This window comes from Protopterus annectens, chromosome 10.part0 (assembly GCF_019279795.1).
Source record: "Protopterus annectens isolate FY-2018-M chromosome 10.part0, PAN1.0, whole genome shotgun sequence".
Lineage (NCBI taxonomy): Eukaryota > Metazoa > Chordata > Ceratodontiformes > Protopteridae > Protopterus > Protopterus annectens.
In genome coordinates this window covers 1,210,925,879-1,210,949,968 of record NC_056744.1, presented here as the reverse complement: position 1 = coordinate 1,210,949,968, position 24,090 = coordinate 1,210,925,879, and positions in this window count along the sequence as shown.

Here is a 24,090-nt window from a genome sequence, read left to right as displayed (position 1 = left end):
AAACAACCCTTTGCCTTCAAAACAGGTCTTAAGGGTATATTACCAATCAAACCAGGATCCCTATGTGCTTGTAGGGTAGTGATCCATTTAGTCTCAGCTACCTCTACTTTATTAACATTATCATTATATTATTTATATATAAAGAGACTGCTTTGCTATGATCATGAGGTTACTCGTACTTGACCTTTATCATCTAGGTCAGGTACATATCCTTGTAGGTCGTGCAAAGCCTATAGGTATATTTCAGAGGTTAAAACCTACAAGCACCCTACAAATGGTTTTACATTTATTCCTAGATTTTATGCTGATTGCAGTAGTCATGATTTAGTCTTTTTGGCATCTTGCAGGAACTGCACCTGTTTTTATGTAGGTAAGACAAATTGCTCCTTAAGGGAATGTATTTTAGTGCATTATCATTATATAAGAGGAGAGGACACCACAAGTGCCTTGTACAGACATGTTAAGGGCCATCCAGAACATATTTTCAATTTTTTAGTTTTACAATTTTGTAACATTGGACCCCGTGGTGGTGATATTGTTAATAAAGTAGTGGTAGCTGAGATTAAATGGATCACTACCCTACAAGCACATAGGGATCCTGGTTTGATTGGTAATATACCCTTAAGACCTGTTTTGAAGGCAAAGGGATTGTTTCATTGATTCGCTGATGTGATTCATTGATTGTTTTACATTCTTTATTTTTTTTAATTAATTAGTTAAATTTTTGATTATAAAAATCTGTGGTTTTATACTATGCTATGGTCCGATGAAGTGCAGTTTCTGTGCATAAAAGCGCTTACCTATTTTATTATTTTAATAAACAATCAGTGATGTTATCACCTGGCTGTGTTGGACACTGTTTTTTATTTTTGTTTATACGTTTGGAGTTTGATATCACAGTTCTTTACCTATTTGGTCTACATCATTTGTTTGGTTAACTGTAAAAGCAGTGTCTTAATTTAAGAGAGACCAATGTACTTAATACCGATTATGTAATGAGTAATTATATTTAGACATCAAAAAATAACTTGCTGTACAGATTAATGAATAGGTCATCATTTGTAAATGTGGCTCAATGCCAGGTATAGCTAAAAAGATTATCCACCCATTACTGAGTTTCTAAATAATTTTGAAATAGACAGTGATCAGAGGAAATTGTAGATATCAAAAACACATACAATAAAAATTCTAAGTTTCATTTCAAAGATAATTACTTGGGTTATTTGTCACAAATAAACAGTTCATCCTTACATTAATAAGAGAATGATTTTATTATCATTAAATAAAACTACATCTATATTTTGGAAATTATATTTTTGGTAATTTTTGCACAGATCATTTCCACCTCATTAAATTGAAATTATCTATAAAAAAGAAGGCATGATCGCTGAAGATTTCAGTTTTCATTTAAAGCAGATTGGCAGCATATGATATAGATGGTAAATGAAGGCATGCCTTTTGGGACCAAATTCAAATTTTCTTGTAAGCACTGTGGCCTGTTACATTTATCTGAACTTTTAGTGTTGTTTAATGCTGCAGTTCTCAGGTGCATACCAAGATTTCAATTTTCACTTCTCTGGAATTTAACTAAAATTAGGAAGTTAATTATAAAGAATTGGAAAAGTGAGTCTACACCTTCATTTGTGGCATTTATTAAAATTGCCACAGTTGCATTTCAGAAAGAATGATCTATTATTAAAATGAAAACCAACAAAATAACCTCAGACTTTAACTACTGAATAACACTGAGCTCTTTAGTAGAGTCATATTAACATGTATGATCACATTCATTGTGGCGTGCAATTTAAAATTATATGTTGTAATGAATGATGCTGATATTTTTTAAATAATTATTTGATATTTTAAATTATGTTGGCATATTTGTATCTTTTGTAGTGCAGTTTACAAAATGCAATAAGAATACCAAAAACACATTTTACTGGTGGTTGTGCTGGGCATTATTTTATGCCAAATTAAGCAGTCTTTCATTCCTGCATGGCTGCATGAAAGTGTAAACACATTGTGAGTTAGTTCCCCACCTGCAGAGACAAAACAGCTGCTCTCTAATGCCATACCCAAAAAGAAAGAGAAAAAGAGGATGATGTTCTTGCTTTCTGAATGAACTGTTATCATTTTGTTAAACAAAATGGAGAAACCCATGAAATTTGTAGTGCAAACCAATATGAATATGAGTCAGCAAATGGTTACTATTCAGAAGAGTCTGGCAATGCATGAGAGAAGAGAGATTACTGACAAAACACTTGGTCAGTTTCAAGGAATATAGCACTTTATCAGCCTCCATACTGACCACTTCAAAGACCATCCCTCCCATAAAAATAGTTAGTAAAAATAAACAGCCTGGCACTTGGCAGTGCAATAGCAGGCAAAAGAAAAAACAAAGTAAACTTAAAAAACTCCAAAACACTTAATATAAAACAAATAAACGTGGTTTAGTGCTTTTGTCAGTACATTCACATCTTCAGAACCACAAAACAAAGTAAAAACTGGTTTAAATCCTTTTTAAGTAAATGAACGCCACCCCCAATAATGAACCAATCAATGTGTAATAGATCAACCTTTTCCTTTTTGGTATTTTAGTTAGTAAAAATAGTAGTGAGGCATACTTTATTGACTTTGAAAGCATTCTAACAAGTAGAATTGGAATCAGTCTTCCTGAGTTAAAATCCTGTCATCACAACTGAGAGGTGAAGCACTTAAAGCAACTAAGCACATGGAGGCTGACAATATGGGATATTAAAAGCTAGAAAAGGAAGTGCTAGACTGGGGCTGGTCTGTTTTCTGAAATAAATCCCTTGAAATTTCATAATTTTAAGTAAAATGGTAAGAACTTCAGTATCTAATATAAAAACTGTTTTAAACTTGTAGTTAGAGACTACACCTAACAGTAAAAGAAAGCAACAGGCATTCTAGCGATTGATAAATTCAAAAGGCCACTCTCAAGTATCCTATGTAAATGGGCTTTTCTGAGTGACCCCAACAGTACTGATAAACTGGTTTTGCTAAATGAAAGGTTACTATCTAATGAGGCATTGCATGAGATGATTTGGTACCACTAAAATGGGAACAAAGAACTGAATCTGACCTGAAGAAGTGCTTTGAGACTATTCTAATAAATGAGTCATCTCTGAGAGATGAAATAAGACATAGAATCAAAGAGTATAAGAAAAGCAAAAGAGCAAGGAATCCAAAATGGAGTTTGCAAAGGTAGGAAGAGCTGGTACGAAGCTCTAAAAAGTAATTCTCTAAATTTGAAATTATGAAGAGATGCCAAAGGGTTTGAGGAGTACCATCTTGTTACCATATTTAAGAAGATAGAGAAGTCAGTATGTGGACATCATCAAGATGTTACCTCATAAAACTGGAAGAAAAATTCTCACCTGTACTCATCTAAATCTTTCTCGTCCCATAACTGAAGATGTCAGACTACTTTTTAAGGTGACATTGAAATGCAGCTCCAAAAATGCGTTATGAATAACATCATAATTGACACAGGGCTTTAAATGAGCTGTCAAAGCATTTGGAATCAATTAAACATTACGTCTTATAGAAAGTAGTGTCAAGAGTAATGAAAAAATAACACAGAAAACACAATAAGAGGTCTCAAAGATGCTTCTCATTTACCTTCCCTAAAATTGTTGTAAAACCTATCTCCCATAAATCTGAAAAGTAACTCTTTGAACCTCTCACCATGGGTGTAACCAAAATGAAATACAGAAATTACTCCACACTGGAACTACCCTTACACTCAAATATTACTTTCTTCTTTGTATTTTACAAATGCTATTAGGACACATTTTCTTCTCCCAGCATTAAATATGTACTTCACCTTATTGAGACAGAAAATTATCCTTAAATGATTCATAATATAATGAAATATGACACTTTTCCACACACGTACCAGAAAAAAACATGTATTTCCCTGGAGCCTTAGCAAAATGCCTTCCAGGCAGGGTGAAAGCTAAGTGAATAAACAGCACAAAATATGACACTGTAATCAATCAATTTAAAAAAATCTTCAGTTAAAACTTTGGTTCAAACCATTTGGTAACAATGTATTAAATTTAATATAAAATTACTTTTTTATACTGAAATTTCTGTTTAGCGATTATTTTATTACTGGCATTAAAACAAACTTATTCTAAAACAGTAACCTTTAAGTTCAGCTTCTCGTGTTAATGAAATTTATTGTAATGAGTAGTTAATGGCTATCTTTAACATTATTATTCATGTTTTCAAATGTTCATTAATTTTGGTAGAAAATGGCCACTTAGTCTCCCCTATATAAAATAACATACAATGACACTGGATACTGGATAGCATAAGTTACTGCACAACTAGCACAATTTTACCTATCACATCTAATATTATATTATTAATTTATTCAAACTTTTGACAAATTTAAGGATATATTACACAATCACTGCAAAAGACAGTGCCCCCCACGGTCGAGATTTCTTACAACAGGCTAATTTGACATAATAAATCAACCACAAGTTACCTAATCAGCCACACTCTTGCCCCTATAATGTGGGAGTAGCGGAGTCTTGACTAAACATTTAATGCTGAATCTATTTCTAAACTTTTCCAATTCTTATTCATTATTGATACAGTATAATGTTTTATCCAAAGAGATTGTAACGCACATAGCAATTTGTTACTTAACTTCAGTAAAATTATTGAACCAATTATCTGTATTAGCAACATTTTAGTAACTTCTTATAAATCTGATATTTCAGTATTTGCAGAATACTAATATGCTGACAAAACATTCCTCTTACAATAACCTCTACTAACAAAGATATTAACTAACTTACAAGACTCGCTTATAAATTAATCTGTATTACAGTACAACCTCCTAGCTTTAATAAAATCTTCCTTTGATAGAAGAGACACAAGATGTTTTAGATAAAAAACTAGAGACAAATAAGTAATGCAGGATACTGTTAGCACTAATATAATTACCTGGTTTTACATCCAACTAACCAGTTGTTGTGGGATGAGTAAAATAAGTTTAATCAATACCAAAGCTATTATTTTTAACAGATTAATAAAATCATGATCCTTACCATGATCCCCCTTACAATTAAAAATCAAGTCATCAATGGAGAGAAAATAATATAATACTTGTTGACCAAAAATGGAATTTGAATAAAATCCTTCTTTAGCAAAAAAAAAATCCAAGACAAAACAGGCATAAGCAGGGGCAAAGGAAGCCCCCATGGCTATACCCTTTAGTTGTCAATAAAACTTGTCATCAGAAGTAAAAAAAAAATTAGCCAAGCAAAATTCTACTAGTTCAACCAAATATAAAGTTCTGGTCATCATCTAAATGATAAATAATGGACTCAATACCAGACTTATGCTGAGTGCCAATATACAGGCTTACTGCATCAGCTGACAACCAATACATATATTCCTCTTATTTGAATCCAGATAATTGTTGTAACAAATGAGTAGCATCCCTAATGCAAGAAGACAGTAAAGTAGCTTGGGCAGGGCAAAGGGAGCAACTACACCAGGCTTTTAAAAGCTGGCATTGCATTTGCAGTCAAACCTAAGAGCTGTTGTACTGCATGTGTTGTCTAAACTTTACTAACCACTTGCTACATTTGTAGCTAAAGTTAATACATATATTTTTTTAATTAAAACCTGAGTGGTGTAGCATTCAGTGTGTGGTATAAACTGTATGTAGCAAGCAGTTTTCTACAGTTTAAAATAATTATTTTTCTATTGTGTATGTTATTGAAGTCTGAGAAAGGTGGTTTAGGAGCATGGCACAGAAATGGCACCTGCCTGGCTCCATTTAAGGAGCCTCAGGTAACTGATTGCAGATTTTTTTTTAATTACTCCAGCTGAGGGGGGGGGGGTAAAGGTGGGATACAGAAACAGGGCTGGATTGCATTTCAGGAGCGCCAATCTTCAGATTATGAACCTTTTTTGTTTTTGTTCCTCAGCAATGTTGAGAGATTCCACATTGAGGAATGGTTCTGGGCACTAGATGAGCAAGTTATGGCTCAGTAAGAGTGCAATTTTTCAACAGTCGTATTCAAATACAAACTAATAACTTTACGTACATTTAGTAATATCATACCTTGACTAGAAACTGCAGGTCTTCCAGGAGGATCATACATATTTTTATGAATTCTCCGTAAACAGTAAAATGTAGCAAATTTAGACTGGGAATTAATTAATTTCATATTTACATACATTTGACTAAAATAAACCAACCTTTGGCCTTTATTTCATTTATTTCCTTCACTTTTAGCATTGTTTTTGATTCATCAAATATCAAATCTCCACTCAGTCATCTATAGCATAAAGAACAGAGAACCAAGTACCTTAATTTATATGGAATATTAGATTAACATCCTATTCGTCTCATATGACTTTCTTTAGTCATTAAATTTCACAGACATCTCCCTGGTACAGTGATACTATACGCAATTTCCAAATTCAAGGAAAAGCCTTATCTGTGTTACATACAATGGTAACATATGCACTGGGTTTCTACAAGTCATATATCTAAGATTTGTAGCCAACTTGTACCTACCACAGGATAAAATAAAATCAATGTGTTGCCCAAATTTCACTCGGAAGTCAAGATGGAATTTACAAGCCACTGTACAATTCAACATCAGTGATAATAGCAATCCCAACAGCATGGCAACATTGTTGTCTCATGCCTGCAGCTTGTAATCATAGTTTTGTGCAAAATTAAGTGACAGTATTCACCACCATCCATCTTGTAAGGCAGGTAAGTAATCATTGCAACTTAGCGTGGTCTTCCTTGTTGACAGCATTTCCAAATGTACTGTTATCAGCATGTTTTGTTTTTGTGCATCAAATATACCGCAGAACCTCTACATAACTCAAGAATTAACAGCAAACCATGTCATTCTGAATACTGAGGCCTCTAGGACTCCCTTCTTTACACACACTCAGTGCCCTATCTTCTTGTTCAACTTTATTCTCATTGTTAATCCCCTCAATCTGTCTTTAAAGATTAAATCCAAGAATAAAACCTGCCTGGAGAAAATGTAAAACAGGAAGCTGCCAATTATAGATCTGGGTTCCATATATGGAATGCATTAGAAGCATTTTAAAACATCGTCACTTTAATATTTTGAAGTAAAGACAAAAATGCTTGGTTTCTCCATGCTTGCTACACATATCCTGTACACGTTCTGCGAATCATATCGTCACGCTTAACAGCAAGACAATGAGATTTCATGGGCAGATGCACTTACCATTAACACTGCCACGTCTGAGGTGAGCAGAAATGAAAAAAAAGTATATTAAAGTCTTAAAAATAACATATAGAACTATTATTCATTAAATATTCCTTATGTTGCTGTGTCTGTTCTGTGTTTTTTCCTTCAGTTGTCTAAACCACTCCTAAAAAAGTATATTACTTATTTCAAGGGCAAACAAACTTATTGTACCACATTTTGTAAGCAGGCATGCCTTTGGAACTCATACTGCAAATTTAAATAACACTCCAAAAGTCTGCTTATATGGTGGATGCAAACACAAGAAAGCTTCCAACTGCCCCCCCACAAACTACATTACTGTATCACCCATTGACAGCTGCTCTAATACAAGAGCATGAGTATCAGATGAAACCCAGGTTACTTTTAAACATCTTATTTCCATATATAATCACTATTTTAATGAAAATAGGACACCAGTAACTACTGCACATAAATGAACATGCATACAAGGCAGACAAAGAAAGCAGATGCCACATTCCATTTCACACCTTTGAACATGCATCACACTTTTGAACATGATGTTTGCTCTATTCCACTATAGTTAAGTTAAACCATAGAAAGAGTAATTTACCCAACAACACTACAGGGGTGGTTTGCATCTGGCTCTCTAGGTATTCAAATATTGCCTAAAACCTTGCCCATCCCCACAGTGCCTTTTTTAGGAAGTGCCAACCAACCAACAAACCTATAGACATTGCTAAACCAACTCAGGATAATCTAAAGGTGAAACTGCTCAATGCCAGGAGTCTAAACAAGAGACTCTAGTCCCTGGAAGCGTTCCTTATCCTGGAAAATATAGACATCTGTGCAGTTACCAAGACTTGGTCTAAAGCCACAGAGGGTACCCCAGGAGTGCAAGGTTATAATGCCTTCCACACATTTAAACCAGTTACTGCACAGGTATGTCTAAAGGTGGAGGAGTCTCAATTTACATCAAGTACAGGCACACCTCAAAGCTGGTCAACCAATTCTACTTGAGGTTCTTCACATTCAACTTAGCACAATTAAAGTCCCATGACATATTGTTGCAAGCTATAGGGCCCCCTCCATGACAGAGGAAGCCCATACCACGCATCTGAAATTACTACAGACACTCCCCATTCAATCCAAACACAATATTAGGTTCACAGGTTGTTACTAGGCTAATGACCATTAAGGCCCTTACAAGCCTAGCTATGCACCCAAAACCCATTTGTGTCCCAAGTATCATATGGGGGGCATGTTAGTAGACAGGCAGCTAAGGATTTGTAGGGAGTGTTAGTTAGGATAATGCTTTTCTTATTGATGACCTGTGTCCATTAGGGACATGGGGGCCAGACTGGGGTTAAATTATGATTTCCCATCCACTTGTCAAGGTTTTTTTGAATGAGCTCTGTTTTACGTGGAAGAAAAGTCTATTCCATAGTGTGGGTACCCTTTGGAACACATCTGTCTCTCCAGCATGTTCTGTTTATGTCAGAAGCAAAGTTCAAACCCTTGGATCTACTGTTTTCAGTGCTGTTTGGTTTGCACATGTGCAATAGTTCCATCTGGGCCGAGTCTGAGGAAGCCTTGTAAGTCAGGCAAAGATCTGCTCTCAGCAGTCTATAAGAGACTGAATACAGAGAGAAAAGCCTTTAGGTGGATCAGTGTAGGACAGGGTATTCACGTCTTGAACTCTCCTGGTTTGAAACCTTTGTGGGCATTCCAACTGTTGCAAGTGTCTGGTTAGATACGTGCCAAAGGGGGCATTGTATTCAATGACAGGTTTGATAAGGGCCAAATAGAGTGGTATTATAATTTCCTAGGACATGGATGTCATACCCTTAACTATAAGCTGGGTGGCATAGAATGATTTTCTTATTATCTTAGCTACATGTTGGTCAAAGACCAGATTGCTATCTAAATATGTGTCCAGATCCTTTACTACTAGGTTGACTCTTACAGTTAATCGATGGAGTAATTAACTTGTTTTGACAGTTTCCCAAAGGGCATTATAATGCATTTTTGGCAAGGAACTTTAGGTCATAGCTTTGGCACTAGTCATTTGTCTGTGTTAAACCTATGTGCAATATGTTTGTGCCTATGGGGGGAATCTATAACAGCTCCCAGTTTAGAGTGATCTGTGAAGATGGTGAACCAGAGGCTCATGGGCAACTTTATCGCAGAATTTACTGGGAATCACACACAACCTCAAGCATGCAGGCCCACAGTTTCTTGGTTAACACAAACAGCCTTAAATGAGTCTGAATGCCCACCAGGGATACAGATATCCTTGACCTGGTCATCAAAGACATGGGGAAATGATGCACTTCCACTAGAGTAAAGAACTTTTTGGTCAGACGCAACAAGAAAGCTGTATCCATTGAAATACATATTAAAACCAGGACTCCAGCTAACATCAGAGCATTAAAAACCTATTGCAAGGCTAACTACTTCCTACTAAGTACAGTCTAACAAAATTCCAAGCTCCCTCAAACCAGAAGAACACAGCTGCCTATGTGGAATTGTTGACAGAAACTCCCTACAATCGTGTAAACAGCTGCATACAGACAGCTGTACTTACTGAAAATAAACATAGCACAGCATCCAAAAACAATCTACCCTGGTAGAATTCTAGTATAAATAGGTTATATAACAAAAGAAGGAAAGAAAATCATGTCCAAAAATGCAAAGGCATTTCCTAGAAAGATAAAAACACCCTCATCAATCTGAACAAGCAAGTCAGGAGAATAATCAAATACACCAGAGCTAAATTTCAGATAAAAATATCCTCCACAACTAAAGACAATCATAAAGCTTTCTTCAGTTCTGTCTACAAACTTAAAAGTGACACTCAACAATGTGCTGAACTAATGGTAAATGGAACATTCAGAGCTAGAAGATATAGCAAATCCGCTTGCTGCTACAATTTAGCTACAACTGTACAACCCATCACCCTCAGCCTCCTCCCAGAAAATACTCTCCACTAACTGTCATAAGGGAGCAGGTCTATAATGCGCTCTCTAAGGTCAAGAACACTGCTTCCGTGGGCCCTGATAATATCCCAAGATGCCTCTTGAATAACAAACTGTCAAACCTGCTAGAATCTCTATCTAACCATAGCCTTCAGACAGGATTCATGATTGAATGAATGTAGGACTGCAATGGTTATCCCTCTACACAACGGGGAACCTTCTACAGACACAGGTAACTAGAGACACACAAGTCTGATGTCTCATATGCAAGGCCATAGAAAGAATCATCAGGGATTTGATAAATAATTACATAGGAAATATATAGCCACTGGACCCTACCTAGTTCGTTTTTTGTCAAAGGCAGTTCATGCCTACTTAAACTGGTCCACTTCTTTAAGAAAGTCACTAAAGCTATAAAAGAGGGCAAAACAATGCACGCTGTCTACCTTAGACTTGGTAAAGATGTCCAAAATAATACCTCACTCAGGCATAAACTTACAAAATTAAACATAAACCCATATGTCACTCAAAGGATAGCCAGCTGGTTCAATGATAGGGTATAAAAAGTTAGAAGAGGGGAATCTGCCTCCTCAAACAGGTCAGGCACTAGTGGAGCTTCACAGGGATCAGTGCTGAGACTACTCATTTTTGCCATCTATGTCTATGAAGTCAAAGCAAATGTCAAGGGCCTCTGGCTGACCAAGTGTGTAGATGATTACAAACCTGTCACTGAATCCCCAAAAGACACAGATACCCTTCAAAAGAGTCTGACACAGACAAACAACTTGTGCCAGAGCCATGGACGAAAACTCAGTGTGAAAAAATGCATAATAGCACCCTTTGGAAAGATACCCCTGGATATCACCACATTGATAATGCTCCCTAAAAGTAAACCCAGTGGTTATGGATCTGGCAATTTATGTTGACAGCCTGACCTTTGACCACCACATATTCCCTGTGATGAGAAAATCATTCTACACTGCACAACATATAAGCAAGGGCATGGCATCCAGGTCTAAGGAGGTCATTATTCCACTGTATTCTGCTCCCATCAGAGCAGTTGAGTACAATGCACCCTTCAGCATGTACCTGATCAGGCACTTCCAACAGCTTAAGAGGCCACAGAGACTTCTCACAAAAAGAATAAAGGGAGTTAACAAGTCTAACATGGACTGTATCAAAGGCCTACCCCTGTACTCTGTCTCCTACAGACTGCTGTTTGACAATCTATGCCTAGTAGACAAGACATCTGTTGATTCCACACTGATGGATCTGTTGCACATCCACAAAACAGTTAGCATCAGAAATACCCAGTCTAAGGACCTAAATCTCATCTGTGACACAACCAGGACATCTTGGAGGGACAGGTGTATGTCTCAAAGATTATCCCTTTTCCTGAACAGACTTCCCATCCATGTCAAACACAGCTCATCCATAACCCTAAATAAATGTAAAGTGGTCCAATGGATGGGAAATGACACATTTAACCCATGTTCCTAATGAGCTGGGGCAGTCTGTGAATGCATGATCTGTACAACCTATATCATAATAGTAAAATTCCTTGGGTTATTGACGCAGGTCAGTAATATTTTGGTAAATTTGGGGTAAGCTTGGCTAGGATTAAAATGTCCCTTATGCTGATAGCCTAGTAACCACCTATAAACACAGTCAACTGGACCAAATGTCCTTCTAAAGTATTGAAAATTAACATCCTCTGGAAGACCAAAATTAATTGAATTTGCAACCATTTCAAAGATAAGACTGTTTGTAGCAGAAGAGGATGCTGCCTTATAAGTATGTTTTCTCCAGCCCCATCACCTCTTTTCCTAAGTGTCTCCAATAACCTGTTGGTTATTTCCTTTTTCAGTCACTTACCATTTCCACTTAGCAAACTAATAAGAATAAAATTCCTGTTTAACCATCCTTTTATGTATATAATGGAATAATGTTGGCCTGTTTAATGAAAGTAAAGTACCAACTTACATTAAACATTTAATAAATGCCTGGCTTTGTGGCACAGAGGGATGGAGCCCTTAATGTGTTCCAAGTGACCAGGGTTCAATTAGATGGTCCCAGCACTGGATATGTCAGGCAGGGAGGAAGAGGATTGAAGGGTCATTGCCTGCTCACATCTTCTTGGGGTGGTGAGAGTAGTGGACACTCAGGGAGCACATGGAGAAGAGTGTGATTTCCCTTAAGGAGACCAGGGAAACTACTTCTTGTGCTTGAGGGGAGTGGGCAACGCTGCTTTTTGGCAATGTCCATTGTAGAAGTAAGGGATGACTAGTGCAGACTTACAAAAGTATGGGATGAATAGTGCAGACAGCCCACTGCATGTCCCCCTCCAGCACTACAGAAGAATTCATGGTCAACAGGGCTTAAAAAAGAAAACCTTTAAAGCACCCCTATTGGCTGTGTAAATGATGACTTCCTCCCATTCAATCTTCAGCCAGAGATGGGGAATGAATGGGCCAGGAAGAGGCTGATGATCAGCAGGCAGGTGAGGGTGGGGCAAAGAGTACTAAAAAAAAAAAAAACAGAAATTTTAAATAAATTACATAGGACCTATGTAAATGTTACTTTGACACAAAGCTTTAACAATCTTTCAAGCTGACCAAACTTTCCATATCTCATATTCATATTTGAATGTTATGTTCTGGTTGTTTTTGATAGCACCTTTGTAGCCATTTGTTCATCTTTGATGCTTCAAAGGCAGAGATCTTAATCACCTTAATTGTTGTGCCTGTTATCACACCAGTTTTGTTTTACAGTTTCCTGCCAGACACTTTAGTCTTCTGCTAAGGACATTGTTGCACTAGAATTGCCAAAGATGACAAATTCACACAAGGCTGTTCAGTCTTGGGCATCTGTAGTCAAGTTTTATGAGACCTCCGATGTAATACTGGTACTATCTTAATACAAGACAGAGGAAAGCACTAGGTTGTGGTAAATTAATATGCCACAGTTAACCCAAGACTGTGAATCTCACCCAAGAAAGCTATTTTTCTGTGCCACTGTCGAGCAGAGACAAAGAAGTGATCCCCGGGGTGTATTTCCGATTTCCCATCCATTCATCAAGATTTTTCTTGGAGAGTGCTAATGAAGAACTTTGCTTGACATAGATGGGTAGCCTGTTCCAGAGTATGGGAAGTCTAGATAGGTAACCGCTGTTGTCTAACAGGAGACATTAATGATAAGGTTAAGCACAGGCTCTGGTGCTTCTTTCAGGAAAATGCATAATATAGCTTTAATGGCTGACCAATGGAAGTTCACCAAGATCCATGTATACAGATCATACATCTTCCATTTCCTTTTTTTTAGATGTAATATCTTTGTATCTTGCCAACATCCTCTTAGAGACTAGAAACCTACCACCAGTATTGCCTTCAAAAACTCTCTACATCAAGTAATATAAGTAATTTTCAGCCAGCTATTCTATAACATTAACTACATACTGGCCATGTATGTATCATACGCAATGCAAAGACACTTGTGGCCATCACACCATGTTCATATGCATGTGAAGGTTATGCATCTTCTTCACTCTTCTGTTAACATGTGGCAACATGCACAAATATGGGAACATTGCTCTTTAATCTCCAGTACATGATGCCCTGGCTTGGGCAAAAACCTATCCGTCTCTTTGAGAAGAGTTGTCATTAACACCACAATCCCTGCCTAGCTCTTCCACTGAGGTCTGCAACTTGAACTTGGGTTTCATCCAACTACAGCACACACACTAGATTGTTTTACCAAAATGAATAGGAGGCACACTTACAAAGTTTGGCTCTGATAGAAGGTATCATTAAGCTGTGTCCTGTGTGGATAATGTGTTCATACCAAAATACACTGCAAGAATATCTTGGTAAAACAGAATATCTGTATGCCTCCCTTTTCTCACAGGTCTTCATGGATGTATATCAAACAGCTGGAAAACAGATCACTGGTTAATATTCTTCACTCCTCCCATTACAGCTTTCCTAAAATCAGAGCAAGTATCTAAATCAAACTTTCTTTATTATTACGTCACATCTTATTTTACTTTGGAAAGTGAATGTTATTTCTGATTAAGTAAAATTATTTAATCTGTTGGAAATCAGAACAGAACAGGCATGCCAAACCAGCCTGTTTCTTCTATCAGCACAATAAAATGCTGAACTCAACATTTTTTTTTTTTTTATGCACAACTTAAAATAAAGAGGATGTAATCAATCCTTGGCTCTGTGTCAAAAAGCATTGCCAATAAACAGAAGATAAAAGAACACATTCTGCATTAAAGATGATCAAAAAGAACGCCGTTGTGTATTACAAGCCTCAATGCTTAGGAAGAAGTGACATTTTTTTTTCATTTTAATAGATTGGCATTACCTCATGAATGTCTACATTGAAACTTTAAAACTTAGTCAGTCTTCAAGGGTATGCTGTGAAAACTCCCCTACATGTATAGATGTCTTAGTTGAGAAAATATACTGCTTAACAAGGAGCAGACAAAGATGTGAGACATTCAGCAAGTGAGGGGATTGGTAAAGGGAGTTAGTTATTCATCTTTTACTCTATGCCTGGAATTTACTAGTTGTTTTTACTTGGATTAAAGTTCTATATCACTTCTCGGCCTTTTGGCTAAGATCATGTGTGTGTATGTTACCAGAAGTGCAGCTGTACTGCACATTGCAGCACAAATCTATGACCACTAGCTTTAGACTGCAGTGTGAAGAATGTAACAAATGCCAATGCTGCTTTTAAAAATGTCAGATAAAATTGCCTAGCATGTCTTAATATGATATATTGGGGCCATTACTTTCCATTGCATTATTTGCAAATGGTACCCATACAGAAATGTGAATGAATGACTGCTTTTCTGAGACATGTTGGTGACAGGCAAGGTAAGCAGAGAAAACACTGAGAATGTGAGACTGTTTTCCCTGAAACTAATGAGTACTGGCTTGCAAGTCCTCACAGGAGCAGAAAGCTTAGACACACTAATGTTTGTGGGAGAGGTAACATATCAAGAGAGGTATACCACTAAGTAATGTCACATAGTTGTTAAGAACCATGGTGTGGCAGTTTCCATTAGAAACCAACTGCCATTGTTATGATCTCTCTCACTGCAAAGTGAACTGAAATATTGTCAGACCTAAGTTAATGAACATTACTCCAATCTGAGAATGCAGTAACAGTCAAACAAAGGAGTGACTTTGGAGAATTTCATCAGTGTATATAAAGAAAACTGCTACACTGATGTTTTGTGGACTGTAAGCCTTTCTTTACCAAGGATTCCGTGTTCACCACGATATAGCTCTACAGCATACTGTTTAGTGTTACATCATATTTGTATGGCAGTTTAGTTCAGACAATAAAGGTTCTGAGATGTTAACAAGCTTCATCCTAGCTCAGAGTTCCTTAATCTCTACTTAAAAACTTTGTGACTCAGCATGACACAATCAGACACTGGTTTCAGCTCATCTATGAAAAAGAAGTATTTGTCTCGAATGAACTTTCTTAGTTAACAAATCCCTCTCAGTACCACTTAATTCATACTCTTTCCATTTTGAGTAGTTACATCTCAGGGTCTTCAGTCAGCAAATGGAATGGCCCACAGATTATCGTAGGTCTCAATTGTCCACATGTTCACAGAATGTTCAGATTTTTGCCTCATATTTTTGGTCTGTTCTGAGTTTCAGTCGTCGTATCCTTCAGAAAATACATGCTAAAACAAAATATGTTATTCTCTCAACTTTCTAAGTTCATAAGAGCAAGATTTAATATCTGTCCCTGATTTGGGGCTTTTGCCCACATTTCTTGTGCTAAAAGGTTGAGCGGTATTATTATCATGTTTTCCTGCAATGGTTGTCTATTTAGGGTTTATCCCCCTTATTTTCCTTTTGAGCATACACTACACACTATAAATTGACATTAAGGTTATACACACTCTTGATGATATTTTCCAAAGTCAATGATCCTTCTTACTGTTAATGGAAAACATTCTACTATTATCATTTAGTACCATCATTGCCTTCTCTACCAACCATTCTACCAATGAGACACCATTCATCAGATATCATCACTGGCCTACTGGGGGGGTCCACATTACTGACACCAGACCCATCTGCTCATATTTCTTAGAAGTATATGTTCACCCTATAAAGGGTGGCATGACAATCTGCTCAGACTTTAGCAGCATAAGTTTCAACACTTTTAGGATATGTTCAGCATGAGGCAAGTAACTTGGTTGAAGAAAGTAATTTATTGCTCCAGTCATGAAAAAATAGTGAGTGCATGCAACAACTGAATTTTTTTTTCTGATTTCTATTTCTTTGTTACCAGACCCTTCTTCTACCATGACCTGCCCAATGCAGCAAAAGGTAACTGCTAAGAGTATCCAGTCAACCAGAATGTTTTTAGGAGGTAGACAGAAATTGGATTATGCAGACAAGACCCATACAGATATGTTGATATAGGGAAAACATGCCAAGTCCAGGCTTGTAACTAATTTCTTTCATTATTTTTGTAACACAGTAACTTATACAATAAAGTTCATAAATCCAGTGTGAGCCATTTTCTATTAGCTAACTAAACTAAAATGCTATCCTAAAAAGAAGTTTTAAATTCCTTCATTATGTCCAGTGTTCAAATGCGAGTGTATAACTTAACATACATATTTACTTCCCCTTTTTTGTCACAAAAGCCAAATCATTTTGGCAGTGGAAAGTTGCTGTTAAGTTATTTAAAAAGTAACAAATTATAACAGTACGCTCTATTTGGAATGCAACTTTATAAATCAAGTGATTTTTCAGTATTTGTCCTAAGTGCAATATCTGACATTTCTTCAGCTCTAATAAATTATTTGCCTGTACCATAGTGTTTTGGCTGAAATTTTGAAATTTTCTGCAATGTTATTCACTGGAAAGAGTAATAAAAAGCCTATCCTGAAAGTTTAATGCATTACACTTAATTGAATTATTTAAGACTTTGGTGGTCTCTGCTTGATTACAGTCTAAAATTGCAATTAGTTTTCATACCTTTTAAATTCAACACATCTCAAGTACAAAACTGTACATATATTCTTTGTATAATGCAAATCCTAACATACACACAATTTCAAAGTTTAAGCTAAGCTGTTTGAGAAGCAATTTCCATATCCATATTTCTGGTGATATGAAATGAAGAACAGATGCATTAAGGAAACAGAACACACACAAAAAAAAAAAAACAGTTTTCAAAGCAGTTGGTCAGAACCATAATTTGTATTATGCACGACTATGTTGTTCTACAAAGTCTTTTTTAACTTATCCCACTGTTGTGCAACTATGCAAGAAACAAAGGGTGGTGAAAGGTGGAGGTCAAGAAGGTGGGGCCTGACCCCTGCCACAAATGCATGTACTAACGTAAAAACATTCACAGGAAAAAACATGTAAGGGAAAAGGAGTTGAAAGTGAGCTTTTCTAAACTGGAAGGAATAAAAACCGAGTCAAGTGTGACAGTTCAAGAAGGGAATAACTGACCATATTTATTCTTTGAAACAAAAAGGAAACAGATGAGGACATAGAGGATGATAAAACACCTGTACCATTAGCATACAAATTTCAGCATCTGATTTGTCAAAAGTTACTGTTTGGTGAAAATACTGCCAATGTACATAAAACAGCCTATTAGTTTGTGTCAAGTATAACTCTGAAGGTTTGAATTCCATCAAAAGGAGGCTATTCCCTTTATTCATTTACAACATTTTAACAGAGAGAACCCACACACACACACACACAAGTGCATACATATGCTCATACATGCCCACAAAGACAAACATTTAATTCCAAAATGACTACAGCTTTAATGCATGCTTTCCTCTTGTTGAACATGATCATCCTTAAAATCCTTTGCTTCTTAGATACGATGTAGGTCCACTTATAGCAAAATGTGTGGTTCAGTCTAAGGTTTTCTACAGTGTCACTATGAGGACAGTGTTCTAATTTGTAAATAAAGTCACTCCACTAGAGTAGAGGGATAAAGCTCTAACTACAGCCTAGGTGACCAGTGCTGGACTAATGGCTTGGGCATCTGACAGCATGTTGGGGATGATGAACATTAACATCCCTGATGGGTGGGAGGGAGGGTCACTGCCAGTGATGATCGAGGCTAGAAATATCATCTAGGAAGTGTGTGCCAAAGTTTGGAGGAATAGGGTGAGGATACAAGGCTGTGCGCTGCTCCAGAGGTGGGGCAATAAACATCCCCTCACCCCTTGGATATACCAAAAGGGACCAATGGGTGGGGCAATATAACAAAGTTCAGGTGGAAAATGAAAAAAAAAAGAAAAAACTAGCAGATATGAATAGTTAGACCTCCTTGTCTTCCTCAGATTCCTAATTGGTCTCAGTTGTACATAGTTAAGACTGGGGAATTATGGAGGTGGTTGGTAAACCCAGTGATGGGCATGGAACACTGGACAGGGAGCTGTGGGATGATGCAGGAGGGGAACAATCTTCCAAAAAAATTAATAAATATGAGAGACTGAGTTCTACTGTTCCACACACTGCCTTAAAAATTGTCTGAATTCATATTAATTCTCCAATATCCACTTTATCCACTTCGGAGATGCTGTGAAGCCAAATGCTATCCTGGTGCTCAAACTAGGATGCTTGTGTGCATACACCCACACACACACAAACATACACATGCACTTACATGAAGCAAACACACCTAAGGGCAATTTGAAGGATTGCCAGTTCACTTATGGCATGATTTTTTAATGTGAAGGAAACTAAACCTATGCAGACTCCTTTTTCTAGCAACAATAATATATAAAGTAATGAAAAATGACAGAAAATGAAAAAAAAATCAAAACATCAAAACTAACTTAAAATGTCTTACATTTGTAAAAAAAAAAAAAAAGGAATAATGCATATAGCCAAAAAAACTAAAACATATGCAACTGTTTCCCATAAAATAATCTCAAAAGTAACAAACTTAAAATGACTTACAATAAAACAATTTTATTCAACTTGAAGTTTTCTTCCTAAAGCAAACCACTCTAGATTAGATAAAACATAGTAGTAACAAGGTGAATCGTGTGTTAAAAGCAGATAAAGACACAAAACCAAACAACTCAGCATTCAATGCAGCTACAAACCAAAGGCTGAACCCCTTATGCCAACACAGGCAAATAAGTCTTGAAGGATGGCTTAATACCACTGATTATTATGGACCCTTGGTCATTCTGGTAGTTGGTCCCAAAGATGCAGACTCTAGCAGTTCCCAGAAGTTTTTAACTACACTCATTGCAACTAATAGCCTCATGCTAGCCAATCAAAGGACAGAGGGCAAAGGGCAACCAATACTAGGCAAGTAGGTCCTGAGAGTTGGGGGGGTGGCAAATAATTTAGGGGTCTAGAACTCTATAAGTGATATGAGATGCAACTGAAAACCACTACAGAGTGAGTAGAACTAGTGTAACTGGACAATTATTCCCCCCTCTCATAGCAATGTATCCAAACTACAAGTAGGAAAATATACAGTAATCATCTCCATCATGAGCCAAAAATGAAAACTTTTCACCACAGCTTTGTACCCTTCTCTTAGTACAGACATTTTCCTGCTCATAGGATGTAATGAAATTGAATGCACAGTAACAAAGTTGTGCTTTGCCACCCATTATCAAAACAGAAAACAAAATATTGCACCACAGCTGTGTGCTCCTCATTCACCCAGGAATTCCCCTGATCTAAAAATAAGGTTTCATGGAAAATTGGAAAACTGCCAGCAGTCTTACACCTTGTACTTTCACTATAAACTTCTGTAAATTACTGTTGAATTAAAAGGGGAGCATTTGCTGATGCAAGTTTTGTTGTAATTGGCTGCATCAGAATGGGTGCTGTATCCTGCCTTTCTCTGCAAGCTCCTCACACTGAATCTGGTGCATGGCCTCCACACTATTAAGATACTCCTCTGTGCCAGATGAGAGGTTTTGCTGTATAGTGGTCTGCTAGTTAATCTACTGCTCACAGTAGACTGCAGATACTTTCTAGACAGTGCGTCTCTGATTTTAGCTTCTGTACCAGATACCAAATCCTGTCTGCCATGCTTAGCTCTCAATATATGCAGTTTTGTGCTTGAATTCGCATTAGAGAAAGTAAGCTATTAATATTTTACAGTGGGTTAGGCTCTGCTACTTTGTTGGTGATTTTGCTACATCAATTTCAGTTGTACATTCCTTCCTTTCCCGCCAATTATTTTCTCTTGCTGCTTTATGGCTGGCAAACTTTGATGTTTGCACTGATTTTCTTATGGTTGTCTATTTCACTGGCCCTTCACTGTCATGTCTCTCCTTCCCCTTTTCCTCTTTGCTCTTTTGTTTTACAAGAAAGCTTGCTGTGATGTCTCCATTATCAACACAATAAATGCAATACAGCACAGCTGTGTGCCCCTTTCTCACCAAGGAATTCTCCTGTTCAGTAAATATGAAGTTCATCAAAACATTAAGACTGCCTGCTGTCTTATACCTTGTACTTGCACTTTAAAGGCTCTATGCATTGCTATTGTCCAATAACAGACCACTTTTTGACTGTAAACCTTGCTGTAGTTTATAAACTTCCACAAGGTTTTCTGCTACCTGCTACTTTTACTACCTCTGGTACATGGGCTATGGCTCACCCATGCAAAATTACAGGGACACTAGTTAACACTGCTTGTTCATCTACTCCCCCTACTGCATCTTAATGCTGCTTTGATGTGCAATTTAAAAGGTTAAGCAATACAAACTGGCTACAGTTGTTGTTATCTTTTGGCTTTTCCCGGTTAGGGGTCGCCACAGCGGGACTCCGGTCCGCTAATGATTGGCAGTAGATTTTCACGAACACTGAGGTGCCAGCTCAATGTTCAACCTTCAGTGAAGGCACGCCCATTTATGCATGTCTTTCGAATGCCCACTCAACCACTGGGAGGACATGCAGACTCCACACAGAAGGCACTCCCCGCACTCCAGCAGAGAATCAAACAGGAGAACCTCTTGCTGTGAGGCAACAATGTTACCGCTGCACCACCGCGGCGATACAAACTGGCTACAGTAATTGGCTGAATTGGTAACCAAACCCTCTTTGCAGTGCTCTACAGTGACATCAGCTGAGGGAAAAGGTGCTTACTTGGTTCTACCCAGTGTGGCAACTATTATTTCAAATAGACTGAGGGTGGGAAGAATTATCCTCAAGAAGGTTTATTCAACTCTACTTGGCCTAAAGACCCACTGCAATCCTATTGTTTCTACATTTGTGAGAAGAGCTGGCTTCGGGCTATACCATTTTGACATTGTCTTAGACAATAACAAGTGTCTAAACACTGACCTGCACCAGGGCACAGATGCCATTCTTAACTTCTGCCAGGGATTAGTGACCTTTTGCACCAGGTTGTTTACACTAGTGTTAAAACTACTCTTACAGCAATGTTTCAGCACTATTTAGTATGCTTCCTTATTAATATGGAATTGATCAGCTGTTTACCACACAAGTTTAGTTACCCTTCTTTTATTGGGAAGTAAACTATTTCACAAAGGCATGATTTTTTTTTCACTGTGGAGTGCAAATACTTTCTAGACAGTATCTCAGTGCATTGGGTAGAGAGTATAAAGGCAAAAAACAATGTCATATATTTAGAACTTGCTGTATTTAAATGTTCCAGGATTTGCTCTATAGAAACAAAGTTGCTAATATCTTATAATACATAAGGATGTGCAGTTGTTGATATTTGCCTACGATGACCTGTGTGTGTGTGTGTATATATATCTTCTTTCCTTCCCCTCCAAATTTTCTGTCTGCTCTGTGGTTGCTGAAATGTTATGACATTTACAGTTGTGTTGTAGTTGTTTTACTGGATTTGTTTATTTATTTAAATAAAATAACTTCCTTTATCCACATCAACTCTTACTCTTGTTTACAGCATATCCAAAGTGCTTTGTTTTACAGAAAAACATAGGGTCAGTGTACTCCGCTTACTTCTGTTAACAAAATGGGACTAAAAAATTATACTACAGCTGCGTACCCTTTACTTACAGGAGACTTTTCTTGCTTTCCTAACAGGGAGAAGATGATAATTGTACCACTACCACCTTTTACACATTATGGCTATGCACAGTGCTGTTGTCCACTGCTGCACCACAGCTGTGCACCCTTTACTTACAGGAGACTTTTCTTGCTCTCCTAACAGGGATAGGCTGATAATTGTACCACTATCACCTTTTACACATTATGGCTATGTACAGTGCTGTTGTCCACTGCTACACCACTTATTGACTAAGCTTTGCTACAATTTGAGCATATCTACAGGATGGCGTGTCCTGCCTTTCACAGTCAACTTCCCTCATTAACTCTCATACACTGGCTTTCCAATATAAGGACAGTACCCACCCAAATGAGAGGTTCATCTGTAAAACAGGTTAATGGCTTGCTTACCTAACCCTCCAACTGCATGCAAACACTAGTCTGAGGTCAAATTTAAAATGGCTAAGCAACAGAAAGGGTCATAGTCCTAGTCTAGTAATCTCGCCACACTCCCTGCTATTCTGTACAGTGAAGTCAAATCTGATAAGGGGTTTACCAGGTCTGTATTAGTTCATTGAACAAAAACCAGTGAATGTTCACATCAGCAAATGATTTACACAGGGAAAGGAACCAGTTGGCCAACACAAAGAAATTGCCCTTTTCCCCACTGCAGGGTAATCTCAGAGTTGGTATATATAGTTAGGGGATGTGTGTGTGGGGGGTGCGCAAAGTACATTGAAGTGTATAATTCTTGTCATGTGTATAACTTTTGTTTTTCACTAAACGTTTAATTCTCTCTGGAGCTTTTGTCCCTGGGTCTCTGCTGAAAATGGGTGTTTCACCCAGTCGGACCATTCTGGTAAACAAATGTTAAATAAATAAAATAAAAAATATTCCAAAATCCATCATTGCAGGTACAATCTTAGAAGAAGTGTTCAGATCAGAATAGAGCAAGAGATGGAAAAATCATTCTCTTATAAATCCATCATACAAACAAAGTAGTATGCATGCATGGTCCCACAGAAATACAGACCATGACTCCAACTACAGGATACTGTTAGCATTCTTAAAAAAAAAAGCACCAAAATCTACTACCCAACAGTAGCAACCCTCCCTAAACCATCTAAAACAAAGGTAAAAATGTAATAAAATATTTAGCGGAGACTCTAACCCTTTATAGAAACTGTAATATGTTAACCTAGGCTTCCACAAAATCACTATCAGTTAATTTTTAGTAGAACTGTTATTATTTCAGAGAGGAAAAGAGCTGACTTGCTCCAACCTAAAATCACGAAAACACTCACAGAATCTTGTAAAACCCAATATACCCATCTCCTATTCTTCAACAGAGGTCTGCCCCTACTTTTATTAATAACAGCCCCATCTCATTTATAATCGCTCGGCCCTAAAACAGCAGCCAGTAAACGCTATCATCTTTTATTTGACTGGTCTTCTTATACTCGAATGACAAGACACTAACAAAATGGCCAACACATTGACCAGCATATTCCTTGACCTACAACAAAAACATTTCTTCATCATATCTTGCCTGTAAAAACATTGACCAACAAATGGCATACTGCTGAATTAAAACTATGACTCAAAACTCCAGGATGATGCATGGTACCAGGCTTTTGGCTAGAATTGTGTATTAACAGTTACTGGATAGGTTTTGTAATATATGCCTTCTATATTACACTGCTGTTTCATGACTGCAGCTGTGCACAGAAACCTGAGACAAATTCTATGACAGCACCTATAAGCACATGGATGTGACTAGCTATTTATCAGAGGGCCCTTACTAAACATTTACAATCACAACCCAAAAAGGACTTTATG